The sequence below is a fragment of the Amblyraja radiata genome, chromosome 17, assembly GCF_010909765.2.
Source record: "Amblyraja radiata isolate CabotCenter1 chromosome 17, sAmbRad1.1.pri, whole genome shotgun sequence".
Taxonomy (NCBI): Eukaryota; Metazoa; Chordata; class Chondrichthyes; order Rajiformes; family Rajidae; genus Amblyraja; species Amblyraja radiata.
The window spans coordinates 27,981,654-28,000,288 of NC_045972.1; the positions used below are offsets into that span (position 1 = coordinate 27,981,654).

Genomic DNA, 18,635 nt, shown 5'->3' on the forward strand with positions numbered 1-18,635 from the left:
TACATTTTATTCGTGTTTTTTGCTATGTTTGGGGCACCACTGCTACGGAAACCCGAATACAAAGAAACACCAGATCACTGAACTACAGTGTTTGATGGGAGTCACAAGAGACTGCAGATGCTGGAATCTTCAGCAAAGAAACAAAGTGCTGGACAAACTCAGTGGGTCAGGTAGCATCGGTGGAGGGAACAGACAGATGTGTTTCAGGTCGAAGCACTTCTTCAGTCTGATGGAGTGGGGACGAGAGACCTGGAAAGAAAGTTGGGGTGGGCCAAAGCCTGCCAAGTGAGAGGTGGATACATCAAAGAATGGCATATGGATGCAGTAAGTGACAGATGCCACCTCCATAGCCCTACACTCATCCCTGCTCATTTGAGTAACAAGGGCATTTACGATAGACTCCTAGTTATTGACTGCAGCTCCACTTTCAACACCACAAACCCAACTAAACATCTCTAAACTCCTGGACATAGGACTCCCCCTCTGCATCAAGATCCTTTACTTCCGACAAATGAGGATAGGTGACAAATCCTCCTCCTCGACAATTCCCAACACCTGTACTCCACAAGGATGCATTCCCAGCCCTACCATACCCCCTCTACACTCACGACTGTTTATCCAAATTTTGCTGTAACTCTAAAGAGCCGTACACCAAGGAAGCAGGCCCTCCAGACTGAAGAAGGATCCTGAACTGAAATGTCACCTGTCCATGTTCTCCAGAGATGCTGCCTGACCCGCTGAGTTACTCCAGCACTTTGTCTTTTCCTGTTGTTATTACAGCTCAGCTGAGGTCAAAATGCGACTGTGGCTTGAAGCAAAGGATGTTCCTGTTTCTTTGGAGGACAGGCTTTGAATTGTGGCTCATGAATCAAAAGCGTTTAATTGTCGTATGACAATGAAATTCTTCCTTGCTGCCATTTTACAGACCTGTTAACGCAACAAGCATAGATAAATATACAATAATCGACACTACAATAAATTAATAACCATAATATTGGGTAACGATAAGAGCACAAAACCAAAGTACATAGAAGATCACAGTTGCTGAGGTTAGTGTCGTGCAGTGTTCAAGAGCCTGATGGTTGCTGGGAAGAACCTGGAGATCACAGTTTTCAGGCTCCTGTACCTTCTTCCTGATGGTAGCAGTGAGATGAGAGAGTGGCCAGGGTGGTGTGGATCCTTGATGATATCCGGCTGCCTTTTTGAGGCAATGCATCCTGTAGATATTTTCGATGATGGTGAGGTCAGTACCTGTGACAGAGTGGGCAGGGTCCACCACTCTCTATAAGATCCTTTATTTCTGTGTTCGAGTTAACAAACCAGACCTTGATGCCACCATTCAGCTGGCACTCTCGTGTATAGCTGTGGAGACTCTTGTCTCTGTCCTAGTTAGCGTCTTCCTTGGTTACACCCAGTTTCTTTCCTCACCTACACTGGTCTCTGCTTCCTCGCTTCAGTCCAGCATTCTCCATCTCATACTTTGTCCATATGTGGGTTTCCTGTCGTTCATTCAACATGCTGTTAGCACTATGGTTTAAGAAAGGAAATAATTTATTTTCATCTAAGAGGCAAGAAATGTCAACAGAGTCGGCCTGCCAGCAATGCAGGGCATTGGACTGCTGTATGCCTGGGTTGCTGAGGCACCCACACTGGTTCCTTTCAATTCAGTGTGACTGACAGCATTGCTGAGCATGAGACTGATCTCATTTGGTATCGAGTCCCGAAGCCTGAGACTGAGTCCTCTGAACCGACTGACAATTCCCAGGGAGCTGATCCCGGATAATGCCCTTGGCTCCTTCAGGCTGGGCACCAAGCTGAGACGAGCTTGCCCTTGTATATGTCTGTGAGTCAGGAAATTGTTTGATGGAACCTTGCCCTCGGTGGTGAATGCAGCTGGTTCTGCTCGCCTCGGGCATGCACCACTGCCGCATCACTTGCAGCAGCAATTGTGTTGTTTCCTCAAAGTCTTCATTAAACGGATGCTTCATTTGTAGCGCCATGTTTAAACGCTGATCTGCATCTGACAGCAGAAATGCGTTCAATGAGGCTGCCTGCAGTGTGCCGTTAATTCTCCTAAATCGTAGGGCAAGACAGATAAAAGCAGCGGAGTAAGCACTTGCACTCGACAGTTTCTGAGACGAGATTGCCACATTAAGTAGGGAAATGGCACGAGCACAACCAGCAAGTCTTTGCTGACCTTTATGCTCCACTTGAGCCGTCTGCTCGTCTCCTCTGAATCGGTCAGCATAAGCTTCTACCTCTTCTGGTTAGGGTGAAATACAAATGGCAAATGTGCAGCACACAGGGCAGAGTCTGTGGAGCGAGAAACAGTTAGTGCTTCAGGGTTGATGACCTTTGATGGATATGCAGACAATGGTGGGATATGCATCATATGCAGGCAGAGGAGATTCGCTTAACTTGATATCGTGTTCAGCACGGACATTGTGGGCCGAAGGGCCTGTTCCTGTGCTGTACTGTTGCAGGTTGTGGAATGAGGAGACTGCAGAAACGACACAAGTTGGAGTTGTGTGGTAGGGGGAGAGAGACGGTGTGCCTGGCCGTGACGTTATTTAGAAGCGGGTGGACATTGTGGGTGGGGAGTGGGTTGTAAGGTGAGGATGGCCAACCTGACCCTTGCCCTTTATGAGAGGAGAGGTGGCGAGAGCAGGAGCCAAGTGTGTATAATTGTTATATGTACCGACAACAGAACTATGAAATGATTACTTGCAGCAGCATAACCGGCCTGTAATACAATGCTCACAGATAATACAATAAACAAAAACGAATCAATAAATTAATGATCCCAATACTAGTGCAAAAAGGCCCAAAGTGCATAGTTGAACTAAAAGCAGTCAGTCCATTGTTCACAGTTCAGTTGGTGTTGTGTCGTGTTCAAAACTCCGATGGTTGTTGAGATGTAGCATTCATGAACTTGGTGGTTACGGTTTTCAGACTCCAATACCTTCCTACCCATGGTAGCAGCGAGATGAGAGCAGGAGATAGATGGGTCCCTCACCATGCTTGCCCCATCTGCGGAAGAGGCTGTGATTTCCACATTGGCTCCAGAACCCACAGAGCTGGAATTAAGATGTCATCCTTGATCCTAAAGGATTGACCAAGAATCATGGAGTCAAATAGCATAGAAACGGGCCCTTTGTCCCAACCTGCCCCTCCCTGCTGACCAAGATGCACCCATAGTGAATGAACAATTTAATATTTTTGATACCCACCTGTGTCACCAATCTTCACCCAATCTCATTTTATTGATTTACATTTTAATTTCAGATTTCAATTTTGTAGTTTCTTTTTGCCTTCCTTGTTTTTATAAATGTCATTGTATTTCATTGTATGTAATTATGTGCTTAATATACTTGTCCCTTACCTTGTTCCCTTTGTATCTTTATTCATGAGTGCTTTGTTTGTTCTTTGAAAAATATATTTTTCCTGCTCGTATTAGATCCCCCTTATTATTCTATATATATTCATATTACAGTATCTTACACTTTATGTTGTTCCATTCTTGACTCTTCACTCTTGCCTCGATGTTCCCCTGCTTTTCATTCCCTTATCTGTTCTATTTCGTGTCCCATCACTAAATCCAATAGCAAATCTTTCCTTGTTTGTTTTTGTGGACACTGGGCCTTGATCATATTGAATGGCGGTGCTGGCTCGAAGGGCCGAATGGCCCACTCCTGCACCTATTTTCTATGTTTCTATGTTTCTATCTGTACACTTCCCTGTATCTAACCCTGTATCTATTGGGGCCGAGGGGACAAAGAAGGGTGGATTACCTTAGTCGCAGTCGTGAGCAATGTCCACAGTGACCTCAAGTGATTTAACTACCCTGGCAGAAATTGGAAAAGCAACTCTGTGGAGGGTGGGTGCAGAATTGGAAGGCTGCAATGCAGTTGGAGGACATGTTGAGAAGCAATTAGTGGATTCCTTCCACTAGAAGGAATCTGTGGTGGAGGTGATGTCAGCGAGGTTGTGTGTTTATGAAGGTAGGTGAAGTTGAGATTATTTTACATCCACCTGTAACCTGAAGCAGGGAAGACAGAGTCATAGAGTCATAGAGTACGGAAACAGGCCCAACTCGTCCATGCCGACAAAGATGTCCCATGTAAACTAGTCCCATTTCCCCACGCTTCACCCATATCCCTGTAAACCTTTCCTATCCATGTACCTGTCGAATTGTCTTTTAAATACTGTCCTGTTTTTAATTTTATTTGGGACTGAGCCTCTTTGTATTTGAAAGCAACATGAGTATTTATTCAAGCTGACTGTGGCAGAATGGTTGAAGGGCTAATCATCTGCTTCCTCGAAGTTGCTAAGGGCCAGAAAGATATAAGGAGGTCACTCATTATGTTTCCACTTTGCTTGCACCAGGCACTAATCCATCCAGCGTACTGAGGACAAATGTCTACCCGAGCAACTGTGGCATGTATCCAAGCAATGTAACATTATCATCCAAAAAGAAATGTGCCAATGCTTTAAGCAGTAATAAGCATCTGGTAACTGGCAAGTGCAGTCTCAAAATGTTATACCTCCTCCCACATCAGTCCCAGGTGAATAAATATTCTCTGGAGACCTGATAGAATAATGTAAAATTATGAGAGGCATAGATTGGGTAGACAGTCAGAACCTTTTACCCAGAGTTGAAATGTCAAAGAATAGAAGACATCGTTTTAAAGTGAGAGGAGCAAAGTTTAAAGGAAATGTGCGGGGTAATATTTTTACATAGAAAGTGGTGAGTTCCTATAACGCACTGCGAGGGGTGGGGGTGGAGGGAGATACGATAGGGGCATATAAGAGCCTTTTAGATAGGCACATGGATATACAGGGTATAGAGGGATATGAATGACGTGCAGGCTGAGGAGATTAGTTTAATTTTGCATCATTTTTAGCACCAAGATTGTGGGCCGAAGGGTCTGTTGTATGCTGTACTGTTCTATGTCCTCCTGTTGCAGTGGTGTGCCCAGCACAGACTGATCCTGGTGTTGGGGGGGTCCCCCACAGGCTTATCCTGGTGTCCCCCACAGACTGACCCTGATGTTGTGGGGTCCCCCACAGACTGATCCTGGTGTTGGGGTGTTCAGCTCTTTGCTGGCAGAATCCGTGCCCTTCATGATAACACCAGATTTCTCATTTTGAGTGAGCAAGAGGCATTGAGTTTATCAATTTGTACAGTCTCCTTCTCCCTTCCCCTCCCCAGCTGCTGCTTCTTAGCCGGTTTGGTAGTTCAAAACAATACAGATGCTCTGATTCACAATCAAACTTGAGTTCAGAGTGAAGAATTCTTTCTATTGTCAGCATGCATCTGTTATCCATCCCACCCCCATCTGCATGCGTGATGCCTTGCTGATTGTTGCCTGTCTTCACCAACAGAAAAATGATGGCACTAAAGATGCCTGCAATGTGAGTGCAAACATCTACACATCTTGGATGTGTGCTCTTATATTTACTGTTGCCTCCGAGCCTTTGTAATTACAATATAGCTGAAATGTCTCTTATGCTATTTGGCCTGACTACAAATGGGGATCAATCGAATTTTAAATGATTGCTCACAGGCTAGCCGCTGCTCCCTGACCTTTGTAAATGAAGAAAGTCTCGGTCACCATTGGTGTCTACTTCTTAAAGGGCACCTGAGGAGACGGAATCCGAACTCTGCCAATTAAAGTTGTTAAAAAGGAGAGGGGAGGCGGGTGGGGGTGGTGGAGATGGAAAAGCCCCCGAGCTGCTTTTGTCTCTTGTCATCAACCGAGCGCCACTTGAAATATTTCATCTTCTCCTGTTATTGGGTTTGCACTCAGGCTACAGCCACCCTTTCTTCCCCTTTTGTTTTAAACGTGCGTTATTTTCACACGACCCGTGTCCTGTCCGTTCTCGGCACCGTCGAGGCTCAGGCCCTGGCTGCCTTCACCTGACGCAAGGACGGGGGTTTTCTTGCGTTTGGGGGAATCATTCAGCCAGGGAAGCTGCAGGTCCATTGTCCTTCTGCCAGCTCTTTAAAGATTATTTTATTCCCTACTCCTGCCTCGCACCCCTTTAATGTATTTATCCATTACTTTTTGAAGCCGCTTCATCAAGACTACTTCCGCCATCTCTTCAATCCGTGCTTTCCTCATCCATTCATTCCACAACACTAACCTCAGCAACTATGATCTTCTATGGACTTTGTTGGTTGGTCGTTGGTTGCACTACAGACCTCAGTTTTGCATTATTATGGTTTCCTAGTATTATGGTTATTAATTTATTGCATTATTTATTATTGTCAGTATTATTGCGTTTACGGACCTGTTAAGCTGCAACTGGTAAGACTTTCGTTGTTCCATTGCCGGAGCATGTGACAATTAAACACTTTTAGCTCTCTTGACCTTTGACCCGTGACTCCTTTACTTTTGACTCATTTATATTTTATTTTCACTTAAGTGATCAGTCTGGAATGTTGTTGTTCAATTTTGTCTGGGCTCATTAATTAACATATTTATTAGACTCAAGAGGCTTTGGCGACAAGGCTGAGGAGACGGTTCAGGTCAGATAAGGTAAGGTCCTTTTAATTCTTTAGTCCACGTACTGTTGGATGGCAGGTCGGGCAGTGGATGCTCCCTCTGCATGATGTGGGAAACCAGGCCATCTTCCAGTGTCACAGGTGGCTATATCTGTGGCAGGTGAACAGCTACAGCCCGAGGCTGGCCACGTGACGGAACTGGAGCCGGAAATGGAACTTATCGCATTCAGGATCATTCGGGATGGATAAGAATTCTAGTGAGATCGAAGCACCAAAGGTGCAGGCAGAAAGTAGTTGGATAACCACCAAGCAAAGGAGTTAGGTCGAGAGTGCAGGAATCTCCAGTGGCCATTCCATGCAAAAAACAAGAATACCCTTTTGGAGACACACGAGACTGCAGATGCTGGAATCTGGAGCAAAAAAATAATAAAGTGCCAGAGGAATTGAATGGTTCAGACTGCATCGATCCCTCCGCAGAAGTTGCCTGGCTTGCTGAGTTCCTCTACTGGCAGCAGCCAGGTATGCGGCACAAGTCAGGCTCTGAGGTACAGCGGGGACAGTGGTAATCAGATGGAGCCATGGTGATAGGAGAAGTGACGGTTAGGGGAACAGACTGGCGATTCTATGGCCGCAGCTGATACACCAGGATGGTGTGTTGCCTCCCCACTGCCTGGGTCATGAATGTCTCGGAGAGGCTGCATGACATTCTCAAGGGGGAGAGTGAGCAGCCAGAGGTTGTTGTGCATGTTGGCACAAATGACAAAGGATGAGGTCCAGCAGAGTGAATACAGGGGGTGAGGCAAAGGGTTAAAAATAATTTCAAGTGTAGTAATCAATATATTACTCCTAATGCCAAGTGCTAGCGAGAGTAAAAATAGGAGGATAGGATGGATGAATGTGTGGCTGTGGAGTTAGTGTAGTGGGCAAGGTTTAGAGTTTTGGACCACTGGAATCTCTTCTGGAGCAGAGGTGAAGTCTTCAAGAGGGACAAGTTTCCCCTGCACTGGAGGGGAGCCATTATCCTGGCAGGCAGGCTTGCGAGAGCTATTTGTGAGGGTTTAAACTAAATTAGCCGGAGTGTGGGATCCACAGCAGTAACAAGGCACATGTGAGGCTGTCAGTCAGTACAGAAGACCCAGTAGGACAGTGCAATGGGTACAGTTGCTGCCTTACAGTGCCAGATACCCAGGTTTGATCCTGACTACAGGTGCTGTCTGTACGGAGCTTGTACGTTCTCTCCGTGACTGTGTGGGTTTTCTCCGGTTTCCTCCCACACTCCAAAGACATACAGGTTCGTAGGTTAATTGGCTTTGGTAAAATTGTAAATTGTCCCTAGTGTGTAGGATAGTGCTAGTGTGCGTGGCGATTGCTGGTCGGCGTGGACACAGTGGGCCAAAGGGCCTGTTTCTGCACTGTATCTCTAAAGTCTAAAGTCAATGACAGCAAGTTCAGTAGACAGGAAAGGCAGGAGGCAAGAAAAGATGAAGGGTCTCGACCCGAAACGTCGCCCATTCCTTCTCTCCTGAGATGCTGCCCATCCCATTGAGTTACTCTGAGCTACCGAGCATTTTTTGTCTACCTTCGATTTTTCCAGCATCTGCTGTTCTTTCTTAAACAAAAAGTTGAGAGAAGGATGTCTTGATAGACAATAGACAATAGGTGCAGGAGTAGGCCATTCGGCCCTTCAAGCCCATTCAATGTGATCATGGCTGATCATCCACAATCAGTACTCCATTCCTGCCTTCTCCCCATATCACCTGACTCTGCTATCTTTAAGAGCCCTATCTAGTTCTGTCGTGAAAGTATCCAGAGACCCGGCCTCCACCGCCCTCTGAGGCAGAGAATTCCACAGACTCACAACTCTCTGTGTGAAAAAGTGTTTCCTCATCTCCGTTCTAAATGGCATACGCCTTATTCTGAAACTGTGGCCCCTGGTTCTGGACTCCCCCAACATCGGGAACATTGTTGAGGGAAGGTGGATGGGTGGGGTATAGAATTTGATTGGACATGATTTTTCCATCAGATCAGGTTGTACCTGATATAGTCAAACAGAATTACTTTCTTCAAGTCTTGGTTTGCAAAGGTTTGAAGCTCTGAGCCTCGGGATCTTGCAGTTGGAGTTGTTCCTGCAGCATTAAACATTGATGGCAGCTAAGCCTGCTGAGAATATGAGAAAGTGCTGAGAGGCAAAAACTTCTGTCAACAAGCTATCTGACTTGGATTGAAGAATAGAAGTAGGCCACGCTAACGCAGAATTATTAGTTACAATGATCCAGGAAAGTTAATCAAAGAGCAACAGCCATTTTTAACTAACATCTTTTAAACAGAAAATCGATGAGCAGGTTACTGGTTAGAGACTTCATAATTTTGGCTATTATTGATGAATGAGGCAGTTAAATATTTTGCACATGTTGTTTGTGGGGTTGACTAACGGACCTGGAGCTGTGCTGTGTACAGCATTGGATGAATCCGAGCTCATTCATATTCTGGGATTTTCTTAGAGTAGAAATAACGAACTGCAGATGCTGGTTTAGCAAAAAAAAAGACACCAAGTGCTGGAGTAACTCAGTGGCTCAGGCACTATCTCTGGAGAAAGTGGATTGGTGATGTTTCGAGTCGGGACACAAAACGTCATTTATCCTTTGTTCTCCAGACCCGCAATGTGTGTCGGGAATTTTTCTTGCTTGACTTTGGAAATACAGGTGGAATTTCTGACATTCCCCTTACTGAAGTCTTTAACCACCTTGTGTGCGTGCAGATGGATAGGGTGCTGATCAACAGAGACTGGATGACACTGGTCATGACTGAGGTGGAGGTGAAGGATTATCGATGATTTTTTTTAGTTTTGTTTAGTTTATTATTGTCATGTGTAGCCGAGGTACAGTGAAAAGCTGTTTTGTTGCCTGCTATCCAGTCATCAAAAAGACTGTACATGTTTACAATCAAACTGCCCGCCGTGTACAGATACAGGATAAACTGCATAACATTTAGTGCAAGATAAAGTCCAATTAAAGATAAAGGTCTCCAATGAGGAACTTGGTCGATCAGGACAAATCGCTGGTGCGTTGTGCAGTGAATTTGAGTTGATTAGACAAATATAAAAGTAGGTGCTGGAGTAGGCCATTCGGCCCTTCGAGCCAGCACTGCCATTCAATATGATCATGGCTGATCATCTAATATCAGTGCCCCATTACTACTTTTTTCCCCTATCCCTTGATTCCTTTACCCCAAAGATCTAAATCTAACTCTCCTTTGAAAACATCCAGTGAATTGGCCTCCACTGCCGTCTGTGGCAGAGAATTCCACAGATTCACAACTCTCTGGGTGAAAAAGTTTTTCCTCATCTCAGTCCTAAATGGCCTACCCCTTATTCTTAAACTATGACCCCTGGTTCTGGACTCCCCCAACATCGGGAACATTTTTCCTGCATCTAGCCTGTCCAATCCTTTAAGAATTGTATATGTTTCTATAAGATCGCCTCTCATCCTAAAACCCAGTGAATACAAGCCCAGTCGACCCAATCTTTCATCACATGTCAGTCCCGCCATCCAGGGAATTAACCTGGTGAACCTACGCTGCACTCCCGCAATAGCAATAATGTTCTTCCTCAAATTAGGAGACCAAAATTGCACACAATACTCCAGGTGTGGTCTCACCAGTGCCCTGTACAACTGCAGTAGGACCTTCTTGCTCCTAAACTCAAATCCTCTCGCAATGAATGCCATTATGCCATTAGCTTTCTTCACTGCCTGCTGTACCTGCATGCTTACTTTCAGTGACATACATAGTCATACATACTAGTACAGGGTCGGGAATCAAGAGCTAGAGGGCACAGGTGTAGGGTGACAGGGGAAGAATATATTATGGACTTGAGGGGCAACATAGATCACTAGCCACCCTCAAATGGCCTTTGTGAACTCCCGCCTTGTTGCTGACGCTGCCCCCCAAGAATATTCCAGAAACCTCCCTGGAGCGCAGGATGCTGAGGGACTATCTTATACTGAATAAAATCATGAGGAGCATTGATAGGGTGAATGCACAGTCTTTTCCCAAGACTCTGGAACCAAGAACTAACTGGGCATAGGTTTAAGGTTAGATGGGAAAGATTTAATAGGAACCTGAGAGGTAACATTTTCACACATAGGTATATGGAACGAGCTCCCAGAAGAAATGGTTGAGACAGGAACAATAACAACATTTAAAATAAACGTGGACAGGTTACGAGAGATATTGGCCAAACACAGGCAAACGGGACTAGCTTGGATGGGGCATCTTGGTCGGCATGGATCAGTTGGGCTGAAGGGCCTGTTTCCGTGCTGTATTACTCTATGACTATGAATCGCTTGAAATAAAGTGAGAGAAAGAAAGGTGCAATAATCACAGACACTCAGATCACTGAGTTCTATTACTTGACATGAGCAGAGGTTGCAACTCACAGGAGTGCCTCTTATGACTAATGAGGTGTGAAATGGTATGTCCAGATCATGTAATTGTTTATGGCCAGATCATGTAATGTACTTTGCTGCTGTTCTATGTCAGGTTAAGGTGTTTATTACAAACATTGACACTTGATCTGAGCTTGGCCTTTCTTTATTTCTCATAGAATCATAGAACAATGCAGCATGGAATCAGTCCCTTCACCCCAAGCTGTCCATACAGACCAAGTTGGCACATCCCATTTGCCAGCATTTTGTCTATATCCCACTTAACCCTTCCTATCCATACAACTGTCTAAATGTCTTTTAAAAGTTGTCATTGTATCCACTTCTATAGCTTCCTCTGGCAGCTCATTCCAGATACGGAATACTGTCTGAGTGAAAAAGTTGCCCCTGAGCTTCCTCTTAAACTTTCCCCGCTCACCTTAAGCCCATGCCCTCTAGTTGTAGAATCCTCTACAACGTGAGGTTCTCAACCCTGGGAAAAAAAGGTTCACTTGATCCATGCCCTCATGATCTTGTACACCTCTCAGGTCATCCCTCAGCACTCCATAGAAGAAAGTCCCAACCTATCCAACCTACCCCTATAACTCAAGCTATAACTCATCCTTACATCTCAATGATTCAGATCTCACCACCTGTCTTGTTGCCCCTTTCTCCTGCTGCACCGTGATCTGATCAAAATTTCAGCTGGAAGCTTTTGGACACAAGTATGGAGAACTAAGTCGCCAGCTCGCACTGCAGTAAACATTGGTGAAAGGGTGTGTTGGCCTCCTCTCTCTGTCCAAACTTTATGCTGCTTTAGTGCCTTTAAGCAGAAGAGCAATGCTGAGCGGATTGACTTCACACTGCTCTCAATCTCTCTAATTGCGGAGCCACTTTCACTCAGCGAGTCCTGGTTGGTTAACAAGGCCCCAGGTGAAACCAGATTAGAATTCAACACATAAACCTATTCTTTTTTTCACTTGCCCAATGCAAGCAGTCCGTTGACTACAATCCGTTTTCATGTTGGATTCTCTCAACCAACTGTCTGAGGTTGAGCTAGCTTGTAGATTATCTGATCTTCCGACTGCAGATGTTGTTGCAGATTTCCACCACAGACCATCGCTTGATCTGTCTCTGGCCTCAGCTCACCTTCTGCCTATACCTCAAGCATGAACCATTCCTGTGCACTCCTGACTAACAGTCTCTGCTAATCTCTATTAACAGCAGGGCTTTCAAGCAGCTGTAGTGTGTGTTTTAACTTGCATCAATCCCCACTCACTCAGCAGCTCTGACCTTGGAGATGCACATCGGCTCCTGGTTAAACAATGCCTTGGTTTTCATATTTCCATCCTTGTTTTCAAACCACTTCATTGCCTTGTTCTTCCCCATTTCCTGAATTTCAACCTAGTTTACTGCACTCGTCCAGTGAAAATCGAGGAGCTGCAGATGCTGGAAATCTGAAATAAAATCAGAAAATACTGGAAACACTCGGCCTGTGTGGAGAGAGGAACAGTTGACGTTTCAGGTCCAGTTCCTTACGTCAGAATTGGAAAAGGACAAAACAGGTCGGTTTTCGACAAAGATAGACACAAAGTGCTGGAGTAACTCAGACATTTCGGGTCGGGACCTTTCTTCAGACTTTTCGGCACTTTGCCAGTATTGGTCTGTTAAACATTCTGATTCTGAACTGTTTCAATTGTCCGCCTTGACTTGGGCTGGAAGGTCTCACACTCTGGAATGTTGTCCCTGAACTTTGTTGTCTCTGCCTCCCTTTGTTTGTCTCTGCCTCCCTTAAGATTCCCTATAAAACCCGGAACGCAATCCTTTGACAATGTGAAGTCACAGGGTTTGCAGAATCAGTTTTAGTTATGTCTCTCTCCCGTAATGCTCCTTCAAATGTGTTGCGATCATGAAAGCTTTAAACTTCTATATAAATGTAAGTTGTTGTTGTCGTCACTTCAGAGGCCAAATATTCTATCTCTTGGCTTGGTAACCATATGGAATCATTCCCTTCCGTTGAACACTTTAATCTAGTTTGGGACTTGTTTTTCGTAATTTATTATTTTAAATGGTGCCCTCGGGAGGCAAGAAAATGTATTAAAATTGCATTTGAAACTGTGGAAGGAAATAAATTGTTGAATATAATTTTAACCGTATGTGTGCTATTCTCTCCACCCTAGGAAGCTGCACAGTGCCCTCTCACTCTGAGCAACTTCACAGTCATCTGACTTCCAATTCACTCTCAGTCCCGCTCAGAATTACAGCACAAAGTTCATTTGGAACAATGGAATTGGAGACCTACCTCACTACTAAATGTGGACTAGAATATCCTGTCCAAGGCCTTCATTAACCGCATCAAGCCTTTTCTGAGACAGGTGATCCCGTCCTATACCTGACTATCCCGGGCAGCCTTCCACTGCTCAGAGGTACCATCGCCACACGTGCAGGACAGAGGAGTGGATGCTTACCTGGTCATCTTGGACCAGGAGAAGGCCTTCGACAGGTATCACGCACGTACGAGATGTTTGTCTTTTTGCACAAAGTCCGCGAGCATTGCCACTTTTCATTTCACTGCACATCTCGTATGTGTATGTGACGAATAAACTTGACTTGACTTGACTTGATGGGCGTGCTCTCCAAAATGTGCTTTATGGAGGGAATCAAGAACTGGATCCGACCGCTCTACACTGATATCTGTAATGCAGTCCAAACCAATGGCTGGGAAATGGATAGCTTCCTCATCAGGTCTGGGGCCAGGCAGGGTTGCCCATTCTCCCTTGACTTGTTTGTATGCTGTATAGAACACTTTGTTGAATCCATCAGGAAGGATATGAGCATAGGAGAGATGACATTGCCAGATAGTGGGGGCACAGATCAAAACCTTCCATGGACATGTTGCCATCTTCTGCTTGGATCCACGGTCAGTCCTCAGATTGATCAGCATCTTCGACCAGGTCGAGTTGGCATTGGGAGCCCGAATCAACTTCAGGAAGAGAGAGGCCATGTTCTTCGGCAACTGGCCCGACCAATTTTCCATCCTCTTCATCATCAGGTCTGACTACTTGAAGATGCTGGATATATGGCTTGGAGGGGACCAGGCGTGTGACAAGAATCGGCTGGAGCGAATAGCCAAGGTCAAGATAAAGTTGGGTCTAAGCAGCATTCCAAGTGGCGGCGCTGTTAACAGCTGCGGCTCGCCTGCAGTCCGTCTGTCTTTACTTTTTTCTGGTTTTTTTTGTTGTCTTGTTTTGGTTAAGTTTTAGTTTGTTGGGTTGTGTTAGAAGGGGGGGGGGTGAAACATGTTCTCTGTCTCTTCCTTCGGGGGAATGCGACTTTTTCGTGTCGTATCCCCCTTCTCTGCCTCCGTCTGCGCTGAGGCCTAATGGCGGAGCTGGCGGCCTCCAGCCTGCAACTGACCCGAGGCTCCGGAGGCAGAGCCAGCCAGGACTTACCAACGAGTGGCTGGCCATCTTCGGGGCTGAGGCAGCGATGGCCCGACTTGCTGGTGCGGCGTTCTGGCTTTCGGCGGCGGCCTGGAGCTGATACAGCGGGGCTTGGAGCTGAGACTGCGGGACCCGAAGCTGGGGCAGCAGCCTGGAGCTGGGGTGGCTGCCCGGAGCTGGGGCAGCGGCCCGGAGCGGAGACTGCGGGACCCGGAGCTGGGGCGGCGGACTGGAGCTGGGGCGGCTGCCCGGAGCTGGTGCTGTGGCGGGCCGTCTCGGAGCGGAGACGGCGTTCCGGCTTTCGGCGGCGGCGACATCACCACGGAGGTCCGCTGGACTGGAGGGCGGCATCTCCGGCCTGGATTGATCGCCTCAGTGCAGAGGGAGAACAAGGAGGGAAGAGACGGAGACTAAGACTTTGCCTCCATCCCAGTGAGGATGTGCTTGGTGAACTCACTGTGGTGGATGTTTAATTTGTGTTTATTGTATGTTTTGTTTTTATTGGTTCTGTGTATGACTGCAGGCAACATAATTTCGTTCAGACCGAAAGGTCTGAATGACAATAAAGGAATCTAATTCTAATTCTAATTCCCTCTCGATAACAGCGGTAAATTTGGTCAGCAGGTGTGAGGCGCCATTGGGGCTGCTGCACTTGGCACAAGTGTGGTCCGTCCCCTGCCTCTGACCAGCCAGGCCATCTTCCAGTTCATCTGAAGATCAAAGATGTAATGGCTTTGACGGGTCACGATGCACATGTCTGTAGACAACGGGGGCAAAAGCATGCCCAATGTCATCCTCTACCTGATGGCCACCTTCATGTGTGGCTGCATCAGACTGTGCGTAGAGCCACAGCGTGTGGCCACTAAGTGTCACAGTGGAGCAGTGGTAGAGTTGATGCCTTACAGCACATATAGCGCCAAAGACCCAGGTTCAATCCTGGCTATGGGTGCTTGTCTGTACGGAGTGTGTATGTTCTCCCCGTGACCGCGTGGGTTTTCTCTGGTTTTCTTTGGTTTTCTCCCACATTCCAAAGGTGTAAAGTACAGGTTTGTTGCTTAATTGACTTGGTATAAATATAAAAATTGTCCCCAGTGTAGGATAGTGTTAATGTGCGGGGATTGATGGTCGGTGCAGACTCGGTGGGCCAAAGGGCGTGTTTCTGGGCTGCATCTCTAAACTAAACTGAAACTAAACTAATCTAAACCTGTTGAGATTCTACCAGTCCCTAGTGTTGTGAAGGATGGGCCTGGCACAGAGGCCATGCAATGTGCAGGTCAGCTGGACTTGACGCACCATCTGTCCTTTATGAAAAGGTTCTTTCAGACTAACACCTTTGACCACAAGTCCATTGGGCAGTGGTCAGCATGGAACATCCTGCAGGCACTGCTGGTAAGGACTCAATGGATCCTGCGGTGTGGTTCCCTGAGTAGACTGCCCAGCTTCTCTGGCGAAATGCCTCAGAACTCATCAACAAGCACTAAGACCTCACTTAGCTGGTGGTGAGGGGACCTCTCCCAGTCAGATCCTTCCTGCACCATTGGAACCTTACGACCAGTGCACTCTGCCCTCAGGACAGCTACTATGGAGAGGAGATGGTTGCCCCTCTCTTCCCAGGGTGTGGATTATCAAGCAGTGTTTGAGGACATAATTGAGGGCTGTCTGATTTATGGGCTGGTCCCAGGGACACATTCAGAGACAGACATCAAGTGCTTCTGGAAGATTATCAACTCAGTGAAAGATGCTCTTTGGTCTGCCCAAAACCTCTTGGTCTCCCACACAGCGAAATGTCCATCAGCGAAAGTTGCTGACAGGCCCGCTCCTGGAGTACATGCTGAGAAACTAACTGAAGCTCGGTGCAGCCAACAACTGGGCTCTGCAGGAGAGGGGACCACAGTGTAGGGTCCTTCCGCTGCTGTATGGTGAGGGGCAGAGTCCAGTGGGCACACCCCCCAAACAAGGGGAGGGATAGCATCCAAGAGGACACGCGAGTGGCAATGGTGTTTTGTTTGTTGATATTCATTAGTTTCATATTCGGACAGTTGCGAACACTATGGAACATGAAACTAATGAATATATGGACACTGTGAATCTCTGGAGAGTTTCTGCTCAGTTTTTATTCTGTATATATTTTTAATTTTTAATAAAGTTTATTTTTAGAAAAACAATTGGAACAGTGGCATCACTGGCAGGTGCAGGAGGGTAGTGTGAAGAAACGAAGTACTAAATGATGTAACACATGTGGATACACATCTGGGGCTATGTCAATGAGCTGTGCAGCACAAACAGGCACTTTGTCCATACCAGCCAAGTTGCCATTCTGGGCTAGTCCCTGCATTGCCTGCATTTGGCCCATAGCCCTCTCAACCCTTCCTATTTATATACAGTATCAGTCCAAATAACGTTTAAAAGTCGTAATTGTATCCGCTTCAATAGCTTCCTCTGGCAGTTCATTCCAGATACGGACAACCCTTTGGGCAAACTTGTTGCCCCTGAGCTCCCTTTTAAATCTCTCCCCTCTCACCCTAAGCCTGTGCCGCCTAGTTTTAGAGTCCTCTAGCCTGGGGAAGAAAAAAAAGTGAACGTGAACGTGAACCGTGAACCCCCTTAGAGAAGTGTAGAGTTGAAAGACTGGGAGAATGATTGGTGAAGGGAACACGTTGAACAGGTCAGTAAGATAATAAGAATAGGGATTAGTCACATACTTTAAGACATTTTAGTGCAGCAGCGGAGATTCAAGGCAAAATGGGGAAGTTGTTTAAAATATTTTGAAGCTGGTGCTCAGATGTAAATATATTCGGAAAAAAAACCTATTATTACAGTTTTAAAGCTTTTACACTCCATAAACATTTGACACAGGGTTATCTAATGGTATTGCCTATATTAACTCTTCAGCTCTGATTACATCTTCCTACTAATGGTTGCACAGCAAGTCCCCAATATAAATGAGGAAGTGAGAATCAATCAGTGTTTATTTGTGATGGTACATCGTACCGCACCACTACAAGTTAATAACTGGGTTGATGTACAGCAGCAAACAGCGTTGCGGGAACTGTTTAAACACGTACCTTTATGTCAACAAATAAAGCTTTGGAATTAATAATGGAAAAAGTGAGCAGGACTTGCCCAATGCTGGAAGACTTGTAAAGTATTCGCTGCTTTCGGTAATATCTCTTTGTCCCTCCCTCCCGTTCCCTATTTAGATTTTCTCTGGTACCCTCCCCCGTCGGACTCCCTTCTGGCCATCACCGAGTTGTCTGCCCCCCCTTGTGCCTCACCCTCCCTCCCTCCATCGGTCTCCTTCTCCGCCTGCCCTTCGGAAACTGCATTAACAGAAAATAATTTAAAACGTGCCCTCTGGTCAGCGTGTGCGATGTATAGATGCAGCCAGTATCAGCGAGTCACTGATCGTTTCCCGAAGATTGTGCTTTGTGACATCTCGTCGTGTGTGACACAGCATGCATCAATTGCGAATGTTAGTCTGTGGTCCCCGCCGCTGCCCTGCCTCCCCTCCCCTCTCCTCCCATTCCCCCACCCAGCTCACAACACCCACTCTCCCATGTGGCATTAAGAAACCACTTGCCCGGTTATGTAAATCTCAGCGGAAAAAAAAGTCGTCTTCATTTGCATTGGAACCACCCAGAGGCCAAAAGGCTTGAACTTGTAAGAGTTGAGATTCCATTAAATACATAAGCAGAGCCCCTTTCAGCTATGTAATTGCAAGACCCAGCCGGGAAGATGATTGTGATTTTACAGACATTGGCTGAAGGGCTTATTCTGATATTATGGAAGCATTAATGCAAGTGTGGACTGCTGCAAGGGACCTTCCTAGAGCAAGCATTGCTGTCGAAGTACACATGAAAGACAGAGGCTCTGAATCCAGGGGAGGGGACCAGGGAATGGTGTGGTCTGTCAGCCAAACACATCGTTAATAGCTGCACCCTGAATAAATGTACAACACGCAGTAACCTTTGTCTTTCGAACTTTTAAATTCTCTCAATCATCTCCCGTCACGGGATGTGTGAATTCATTCACTCCATCATGCCCGCACTTGCTCATGGATAAAACTATCGACTCTTCCGTCCCTCCGCCTCCTCCTTCCACAGAACCCTGCAGATTTCTCCTTCTTCAGTATTTATTTAATTCCCTTTTGAAAATTAATTAACGACCTCCTTCCAGACTGCAACTCTGTTGTGTAAAATCCTTGCCCACCAATGCTGCTCTCCAACCCACGCTCCCCACCCCGCTCCCTTCCCACCACGCCCC

At 46.3% G+C, this 18,635-nt stretch overlaps 1 long non-coding RNA gene across 1 annotated transcript in view; it reads right to left on the minus strand.

Annotated features, from left to right (window-relative positions):
* Nucleotides 1-1,222: 1,222 nt before the first annotated feature.
* The window catches only part of LOC116982619, a 26,174-nt gene continuing 8,761 nt past the window's right edge, over nt 1,223-18,635 (minus strand). Inside the window, exons 2-3 of the long non-coding RNA XR_004414506.1 lie at nt 12,223-12,386; nt 1,223-3,103 (exon numbers count right to left, since the gene is read on the minus strand). This is a non-coding gene — a long non-coding RNA (uncharacterized LOC116982619). The remainder of the gene's footprint in view (nt 3,104-12,222; nt 12,387-18,635) is intronic.